Here is a 9,337-nt window from a genome sequence, read left to right on the forward strand (position 1 = left end):
GTGTCATGTTCTCACAATTCGAACTATGAAGAGGGATGCCGTAATCATAATCGAATTTTAAGAACACACAATGTATCCTTTGACTGAAAATATTAAAATTTCTTAATCTAAGCTTTAGATTTTGAAACAGAGTATAATATTCTCTCCCTTAATTATAGCAAAACAACTTTTCAACCCATGCAACTTTGCAAATGGAATCTTTGTTTTTCTATAATTAATATTGCTAACTTGCAATACTCGCCATAACAATCATACAAGCATAACACTTATGCTCCCACTATCATGATGATTATCATATAAGCATAACATTTATGCTACCACTAGCTTTGACATGTATTCAGAAAACAAATGAACTTCCAGAAAACAATGCCTATTGAATTTCTGAAATTCATATTTCTAATACCAGATGCTTCGATAAGCCTTTATCTAAGCTTCTTAACCTTATACACCTTTGCCTTAGATAGCTCATATGTGTGTTTAAACAATTCATAACTTATGTTACTAAGTTCCAAATGTTGAAACTAATTGCCAAATCTCACAATTCGAACTATGGAAAGGGATGCCGTAACCATAATCGAATTTGAGAATACAATTTTCACAATTGCTATCTTCTTAAAATCTCTCTTAGTGAAAGCATTTCCTCACAGTCATTTTCATGAAGGAGGGAATCTTATGACACTTAGATTTTATGGTGTATGAGTTCCTATCCATGTGAATTTGCCAAAACCAAGGTTTGCGACAAATCCAAACTCATATGGACTGAACTTTCTTAATCTTGATTTCTTGCCCTATGGTAACACGAGTGCCCACCATGTCTTCCAAGTAGTTTAGTAACTTGATTGGATTGGCACAGAATCAAAATAATGTCAACACGATAGGTTGTAAACCTCAACTCGTGCGCTAGTGATGAACGATAAGGTTTATTTGATTTGTTCTTGAAACTTTTTCAAAACATTAAAACTCCCACTGACCTCTTGACATATATGATTCTCTTTGTCAAGAAACATTTCTTGACAATTAAATATTCAAGAGTCAGTTCAGTTATTATCAAGACAAGAACACTTCACAAGTTGGTCCTAGTTGGTCTTTGTCTTATCCAAGACATCACAACTTACCAATCTCAAATGTACAAGAATAAGAAAACTTTTCCAAGTTCCATATTTGATGAGTGTTATAAACCTACTTAAAACTTTTCACTCAATGTCACAATCTTGACTTTAAGACTTGATATTGAAACGAAGTGTGATTGACTTCTTGATTTAACCATTTCTACAATACTTGATTCCTCTTCTTAGACATGCAATTGCACTAAGACTCACTTAGAGGATCTATTGAGACATGGTTCTTAATCTTTAAGACTTATCATAAAACACAATAAAAGGTACTCTCCCTTCTTCCTAGAAAAGAGAAACTTTTATCTTTCTGCCTACTTGATTCTTCTTTATTCGTTCTACTATTCATTGAAACTTTTTCAATCAACTTAGAATTATACTTAATCTTATAAGTATAATCATATTTACTAAGCTTTAGTAAATCATGACGAATATCTCTGTCACTATTGTGGTGGACTTGATCAACGCACAACCTAGTGTACTTGATCTCCTAGTCTAAGTTTCCCAAATGTGAAAGTTTTCCATTCATCATACAATACACATTGCATGATTCCAAGTTTCTGTCCAATTGAAACTTGGGCGATGAGAAAGTCTCCCTATTTGGTACACTTTTGACATTTCCATAATTAAGAATCAAATCCATTTTGCTAATAATAGAAGTACATGAACATCAATTTTTCATATATTTCATTGTAAGGATAAATAAACAAGACAAAATCAAAATTTATTTTATTGCGGAAAAAACTTGTCCTTACAATGCAATTCAACTGAAAAACTATGTTAACAATCTATTCTAACTCCAAGTTGTAGCTCAAGAATCCATTCTTCAAGTAATGCGATCGAAATCCATTTCTTCGTGATCAGATTCAGCTCACTTCTTTTCTCAAGCTTCCTTTCTTTTCTTCGATCCTACAAAACATCAAAATGTAATCTTATCACATCATGTATTAAGAATCTAGAATAGGAACTTAAAAGAGTTAGTTAATGGATTTTACCTGAAACAGAGCCATACGTCTTGACTCTCCCATCTCTTAGATCTCTCAGGTAATTAGGGCAGCTTCGTCTCCAATGCCCCTTCTCTTGGCAATAAAAGCAAATAGACTCCTTTGGCACAACCCATCGGACAATCACAGACTTAGTTCTTTCTGGACTTCCAATGTTGCCAGTGTCCATTGAAGTTTGGGAGTTTGATTCACTAGACAAATTTGCTTGACCAGCACGCCAAATCATTGCTGATTCAGCAGCTATAAGCAAATAGGTGAGATCAATTAGGGTCACATCGTGGTCCATCATATAGTACTCTCTAACGAACTCACTATATGATTCAGGAAGTGACTGAAGAACCCAGTCAACAGCCAACTCACTTGAAATCTTGACACCCAACATGTTTAACCTATCAATGTATGACTTCATCTCTAAGACGTGCGCACACACAGGTTTCCCATCTTCGTGTTTACTTGCCAAAAAGGGATTGAGTGAGCTTGAACTTTTCAAGCCTTTGAACTTGTGGGTCAGGGAGAATAATTGGAGGAGGTGGAGGAAGTGAAGCATGACTCTCATTTCCTTGATCGTATCTCGGAACGTCATCTTCATTTGGAAAGCTTGTTCCAAAGGATTTGGGAAGACCATTGTAAGATTCAGACATCTACAAAACGGGAGAAAATTCAAGTTAAGTTGATTAGAATTCTTGATGCAACACCCAAATGAAACATCAAGCTAGGATCCAACACAATACTCTACAACCTAGAAGAGGGATGCCGTAATCTAGTTGCAGAATATTTGAAGGTAGGTAAATGACGATTTACCAATTTCCACCATGAAAAACGAAAAAGAAGTTTAAGTTTTAAATGAATTGAAACTCCTAGATCTTTTGAGACTCATTGAACTCTTCAATGGCATGTTTAATCTCGATTATGCCCTACTATTCGTGACTGGGATGCCGAGGATCACAAACAAGGTGTAAATAACCATACGAATCACGTGGTGCACCCAATGCTACTATCACCTAATCAATGTGCCGGTTAGCCACACACGCTCCATTGATCTATGATAAGCATCGAGCTACCCTTTGCCACCAATGTCATCCCCAAATTAGTGTGCCGGTTAACCACACACGCTCCACTAACGTTTGACAAGGGTACGAAGTGTAATTCCATGGGTTAGCATACAATTTCACATTTTGCCTAAAGTAACTATGATTTGGGAATTTGAAAAAGCATTTAGTTACTTTGTACTTCATTATACTTATAATGGAAGGTTTCTGTCCTATCCTACCCGTTCGGCTAACGACCCTCCACTAGTCAAGAGTGCGGTGGGTAAGAGTGGATACCCATTCAATCGCCATTTTATAGGCAATTTCCTTAAACACCCCTTATAGACTAGCTTCGTGAATGAGGCCTACTAACGGTAAGACTGAATTTTTAGTTATACATATATAATATTAAACTTTTAATGTTATATATAGTATAAGGGTGTATTTTACAATTTTAAAATACTAGGTGGTTTAAATTATACTTTTAATTAACCAAAATCATTATGGATTTATTAAATCTCTTTTAATTATACACTTAATTAATTTAATAAAACCATAAGGGTTTAATTTGAACTTTTCAAAATCAGGGTTTTGGAATTTAGACTTTCAAAATTAACTTTTAATCAACAATTTAAATTCCAAAACTTGAGGGCAAGTTTTGAAACTCTTCAAAACAATTAGGTTTTAATCTCACTTAAAATTTTCGAATTTAAGACATTTAAATTAAAATTTTAAATATTAAAACTCTTGATTTAATAATTACCATAAATTAAACAATTAATTTAAATTATTAAATCACAAGGGATTATCTAGATCATGAGGATAATTACCAATTATACATCTAAGATATCCTAATCCTTTGAATCCCTCTCTAAATCTCGAAAATAAGGGATGGGATAATTCAAGATCTTTAATTACCATATTTAACAATTAAAAGATAATTACAAGATATGCGATTATCCAAATCCCTAAAATTTAGGATCTAACCTTGGGGAAGGAGGTAATTTCGAAATCCAAGGGTTGGATAACCCTAGATTTCAAAATCTTGGAGGCTAAGGAAAGGATTTGGGAAACCCTAGCAAAAATCGCCATCTAGGGTTTTGCAACCCTAATTGCGAAAATTACTAGCCTTTAGGGTTTATTAGCCATAAACCCTAATATGTCAAGTTCACAAATTTGAATAAAAGCTAATCTAAAACAAAAACCAATGGCTCTGATACCACTGATGGGTTTTATACATACAATCCTATGTGTGCATGCAACCCTAGTATTGGATCTATGTTTTCACTATTAGTTATACAACTTTATGAACACAAAAAGAAACCTGGCATGCTACTATAATTTTCGAAATTCATATATAAAGCTAGAATACATACCTTTTGTTGTTATATAGCAATAACAACTAGTTCCTTGAATTTCCTTAGCTCTTGAAAGCAAGTACCACAAGTGTAGTACCTCTAATGGAGTCACAAACACCATATGCAACTTGGATGAAGAGGAGAAGAAAAGGAGGCACCAAAAACGGCTGGAAACCCTAATGGAAGTGTTGTCCTCGTTTTGGGGGCTTAAGGGTACCTTTTATACATGTAGGCTATTAGGGTTTACAACTAGGAAACCCTAATCTGACTGCTTAGGCCCTAAGCAGCCCATGGACTCCTTAAACATATCCCTTGGACGATTTCTAATGGGCTTCCCATAGAATTCGTTCAACCTATATATTATTAGGTGATCCATAGCCCAATTATAATTATCTTATAATTACAACTTCAGTCCCCTAAGTTTAATTAATCTCTTTTAACCACAAAATTAATTCTTGACCAATATTAATTAAACAATATGATTTCTCCTTTAATATATTATTCTCATAATATATTAATAAATCATATTTAAACCTTTCTCTCCTTAAATCATCCTACATATTGCTATGGTGAAGGCAACCCAAAAGGACCATGCTCATAATCGGGTCAAGTACATACCAAAACAGTTATGGACTTAGACACTAATCCAACAGTTAGATACTACTGCTTCGTTATACTTCTACCTAGTTAATGCTCCTACTTAGTTAGATACTACTACTTTGTTAACGCTTTTACTTCACGATACACTTCTACCTGTTAACGCTTTTACTTCACGATACACTTCTACCTTTTAATGCTTTTACTTCACGATACGCTTCTACCTATTAACGCTTCTACTTCACGATACACTCCTACTTGTTAACGCTTCTACTTCACGATACGCTTCTACCTGTTAACGCTTCTACTTCACAATACGCTCCTACTTGTTAATGCTTCTACTTCACAATACGCTCCCACTTATTAACACTCCTACTTTATTTATGCTACTACTTCATGAACCACTCCTACTTTGTTAATGCTACTACTTCATGAACCACTCCTACTTTATTAATGCTACTACTTCACGAACCACTCCTACTTTATTAATGTTACTACTTCACGAACCACTCCTACTTTATTAATGCTACTACTTCACGAACCACTCCTACTTTATTAATGCTACTACTTCGTAAACGCTTATACCTTATTAACACTTCCACTTTGAGAAACGCTTCTACTTAGTTAAATGTATGTCTGTGCTTGTATAGTTATATAAATAATGTTTAAAGGACTTAGAAAGGCTAGTTCGCCCTATTTCCTTTTCTTCGTTGAGATGTGGTCTGGTAGGATCGGATATCCGTCCGAAGGTTGTTTGATCGTTAGTTATACATTATGTATACAAGCATAAACATATAGGTTTACATCGGGCAGTTCAGTTGTGAGTCTTTATCACTTATCCAGTATTTTACATTAGATATCACTATTCGAGATGCATCTTCAGGACACGGCCTTCTCCGTTGTCTAGTTGGTAACCAGAGTCTCCTGTAGGGAGAGCGGGCATTATGTGTATAGATCTATACGGGATTGACACCCCCGCACCCTGACTGCTAGCTACAGTCCACGGCCTACCAAGCCAAAGGGTGACAGATGTCACATTATTTCTGATGCTTGCAGGGCGTCAAGTTCTCTAGTGTCTATCAGTATGGTTACGAGTATCTCGGGGTTACCTTATAATTCATGGCCTTAAGGTAACGAGAATTAACACTGTATTCACTGTTTTAGACCTTGCTAGACTTATCATTCATTTGATATTGTCTGGGGTCTGTGTTCACTGTTTTTAGACCTTGTTAGACGTATCATTCATTTGATATTAGCTGGGGTCTGTGTCTTCTCTCGTTAGACTGAGTCAAGCGCGTCGTTCATTCGATACTCTCCTGGAGTCTATGATTTTTTTTGCCTTAGTCAACAGTCTTCACTGCTGAGGCATATGTTATTTTCCCTGATATTCTTATACTTTCTTTAAAATCAATACCCTATTTTGATAATGATAGTGTTAAGGGAAAAACTACTTTTTACAACATAATTCCGTCCAATCTTGGTAGAAGACTGCTTTTAAATCAAAAAATATAGGATTTTCTAGAAAGGACTCTAATTCATTGTGTACTCTAAAACTACTACTTGTATAAAGTTATTTGGATAAAATGACACTAAATACTTATGAACTCACCAGAATTTGTAAAAATGTTGATACTCGCTTTCAAATAACTTGTATTCTCAGGACAGCAATAGACAAGTACATCTCAGGCGCTTTTGGTGAAGACCGTTTAGTACCAAGCTGCATCTACATTATTACTTGTATTACTTTGAAGTTTCTATGTAATGTAAACCATGTAAAACTATTACTATTAATGCAATGGTTGTTGTACTTTGATTACTATACTGCATATGTTGTGATACTTGACATGACGTCATCCACCCCAGAACGATTCTGCCGTTCCAGTTTTGGGGTGTGACAATGCATGATTTCAAGGACGAAATCTAATTTAAGTGGGGGAGAGTTGTAACACCTGGTTTAGAAAGTGCTTGGTTGCGACTTCAAAGGCCAAGGGTATAAGCATAATTTGTCGATTCAGCCTTTTATGGGTCTCGGGACTTATTCGAAAGGTTGTAGGGCTCGGGTGTGGAGCTGGGAGCGTAGGGTTTCTCATCACCTTTTCGTGGATATGAAGTTCGTAGGAAACAGACTTAGAATGAAGAAGTTATAGTACTTTGAAGTTATTGGCATTATTGGTCCTTAGTAGAGAAAAGTGGGAAGGAGATCCCATACATGCAAGGTGGCCAGTACAAGAGTACGCCCAACGTACGAGGACTACGCTCAGCGTATGCTCAGAGTCCCTAAACCGTAATTTTTAGGGTGTGCCACTATATAAAGAATATCATACCCTCAAGGGTCAACCTCCTTCTCACCCTAATCTTCTCTGTGAGAGCATTTTGGTGTTTTGGATCCACCCTTCAAGGAAGCAAAGGTCAAGGCAAGTTGTTGGTGCAAAAGAGAAGGTTCAGATATGGAATTATTGCTTTACTTCAGACCCTTTTTGTAACGACCAAAATTTCAACAAAATTTAAACTTTTCGAAAACATCCCAATTCATTAAGTTATTACAAAAAGGTTTACAATACATTTATTATCAGACTATTCCCAGGTCCATATCATAACGCATAAACACGAGGAGTGGTACGATCACGCCTTCGCCTTGTCACGGTCTCCTGAAGAACCTGAAAAACATTTAAACCACAACCGTAAGCCCGGAAGCTTAGTGAGATACCCCCAAAATACCAACCACATATACGCCCTTCCAGGCTACGACCTTCCGGTCCAAAACATATTGCCTTTGGGCCCATAACATAAATAGCATACATAACATAACAGAACATAGAACAGCCATGCATATCGGGTCTACTGTGTGACTGGTCCGCCGTATCGGGCATTCAGTCCACCGGGTCCACCCTCCGAGTCTAGTCATGTCCTTCGAGTCTGCCGTGTGGTTGGTCCGCCCGCACCGGGCCTTCAACCCACCTGGTCCACTCTCTGAGTCTACAGTATGACTGGTCCGCCCGCATCAGGCCTTCAGTCGGCCTGGTCCACTCTCCAAGCCTCGGCACGTCTGGTCCGCCCTCGTGGGGCCTACAGCCTATCTGGACCGCTCGCTGGGCCTTCGGAACAACCGGTCCGCCCTGGGTATCTTGGCCTACAACACAAAGCAGGACCCGCCTCAACCCAACTCCAGTCCAAACAACCATGTGCACATAACATACAATCATATAACAGTTCATAGTCAACAAGCCGATCAAGCAGATCACATAACATATCATTACCCTAACCAGAATACCGACCTAACCGGTCACTAGCATAGCATCACCCTACATATCAGGAAACCGACCTTAACCAGGCTCTAACATATACCATCTTAGCTACCAGGATGCAGACATATCAAAGCAATAACATAACAACGAATATCCGAATCTCAATCCGATAAAGGGCCGGCCTTGGTGCCTTAGACCCTGTCGATATAGTGAGGACAACTCACCTCGCAAATGCTGATACTCTGAACTGAAGAAGCAGACTCTCGAATCACCAACTCACCGCCAATCCCGAACTAACCATCATAACAAAATAAACATTAGGCCAATCATACATCCACTTATCGGGCCAAGACCAAAGTCCAAATCTCATACAAAGTCCAATATTGGCCCAATTTACCAAATTAGGCCCACCTCACCAAAAGGGCCTAGATCCAATGACCATAACAATAATTGGGCCCTAAATACTCTATTCATAAATTCCAAGTCATGGCCCATAAACCAACAACCCAAAAGCATCCCAAACTCTAAGGCCCAAAATGAAAGTCCAACAGGAGGAGTACGCTGGGCGTACCTTCCTTGGTACGCGGGGCGTACAACATTGATTCGCAAAGGGAATCGAGGTTCTGGCCCGCTACGCGGGGCTTACTCACTTGTTACGCGAGGCATAACTACTCTACTCATAAAATCATATAACTTCTTAATAGCTTAAGCTCTTATGCCCAAACTTCAGATCCCTAGGCCAAATATGCCTAAGATTCATAAAGTCTCAAACTTTATTACTTGGGACGTCCATAAGCTCTTAATCCAAGGTCTTAATCCATTAAGACCCATATATCTCACACATGGAACAACTACAGCCCTTGGGACCTCATTTTCTCACTCAAGACCTCTCAAAAGGTCTGAAAGGACTAGTAATATTGACCAACTCGAAACATGCAACAAGGAGAGGACTTTTGGGACAAGAATGGTGTCAAAGCTTCACAATACTTAGAT

This window comes from Lactuca saligna, chromosome 9, assembly GCF_052625555.1.
Source record: "Lactuca saligna cultivar CGN05327 chromosome 9, ASM5262555v1, whole genome shotgun sequence".
Lineage (NCBI taxonomy): Eukaryota > Viridiplantae > Streptophyta > Magnoliopsida > Asterales > Asteraceae > Lactuca > Lactuca saligna.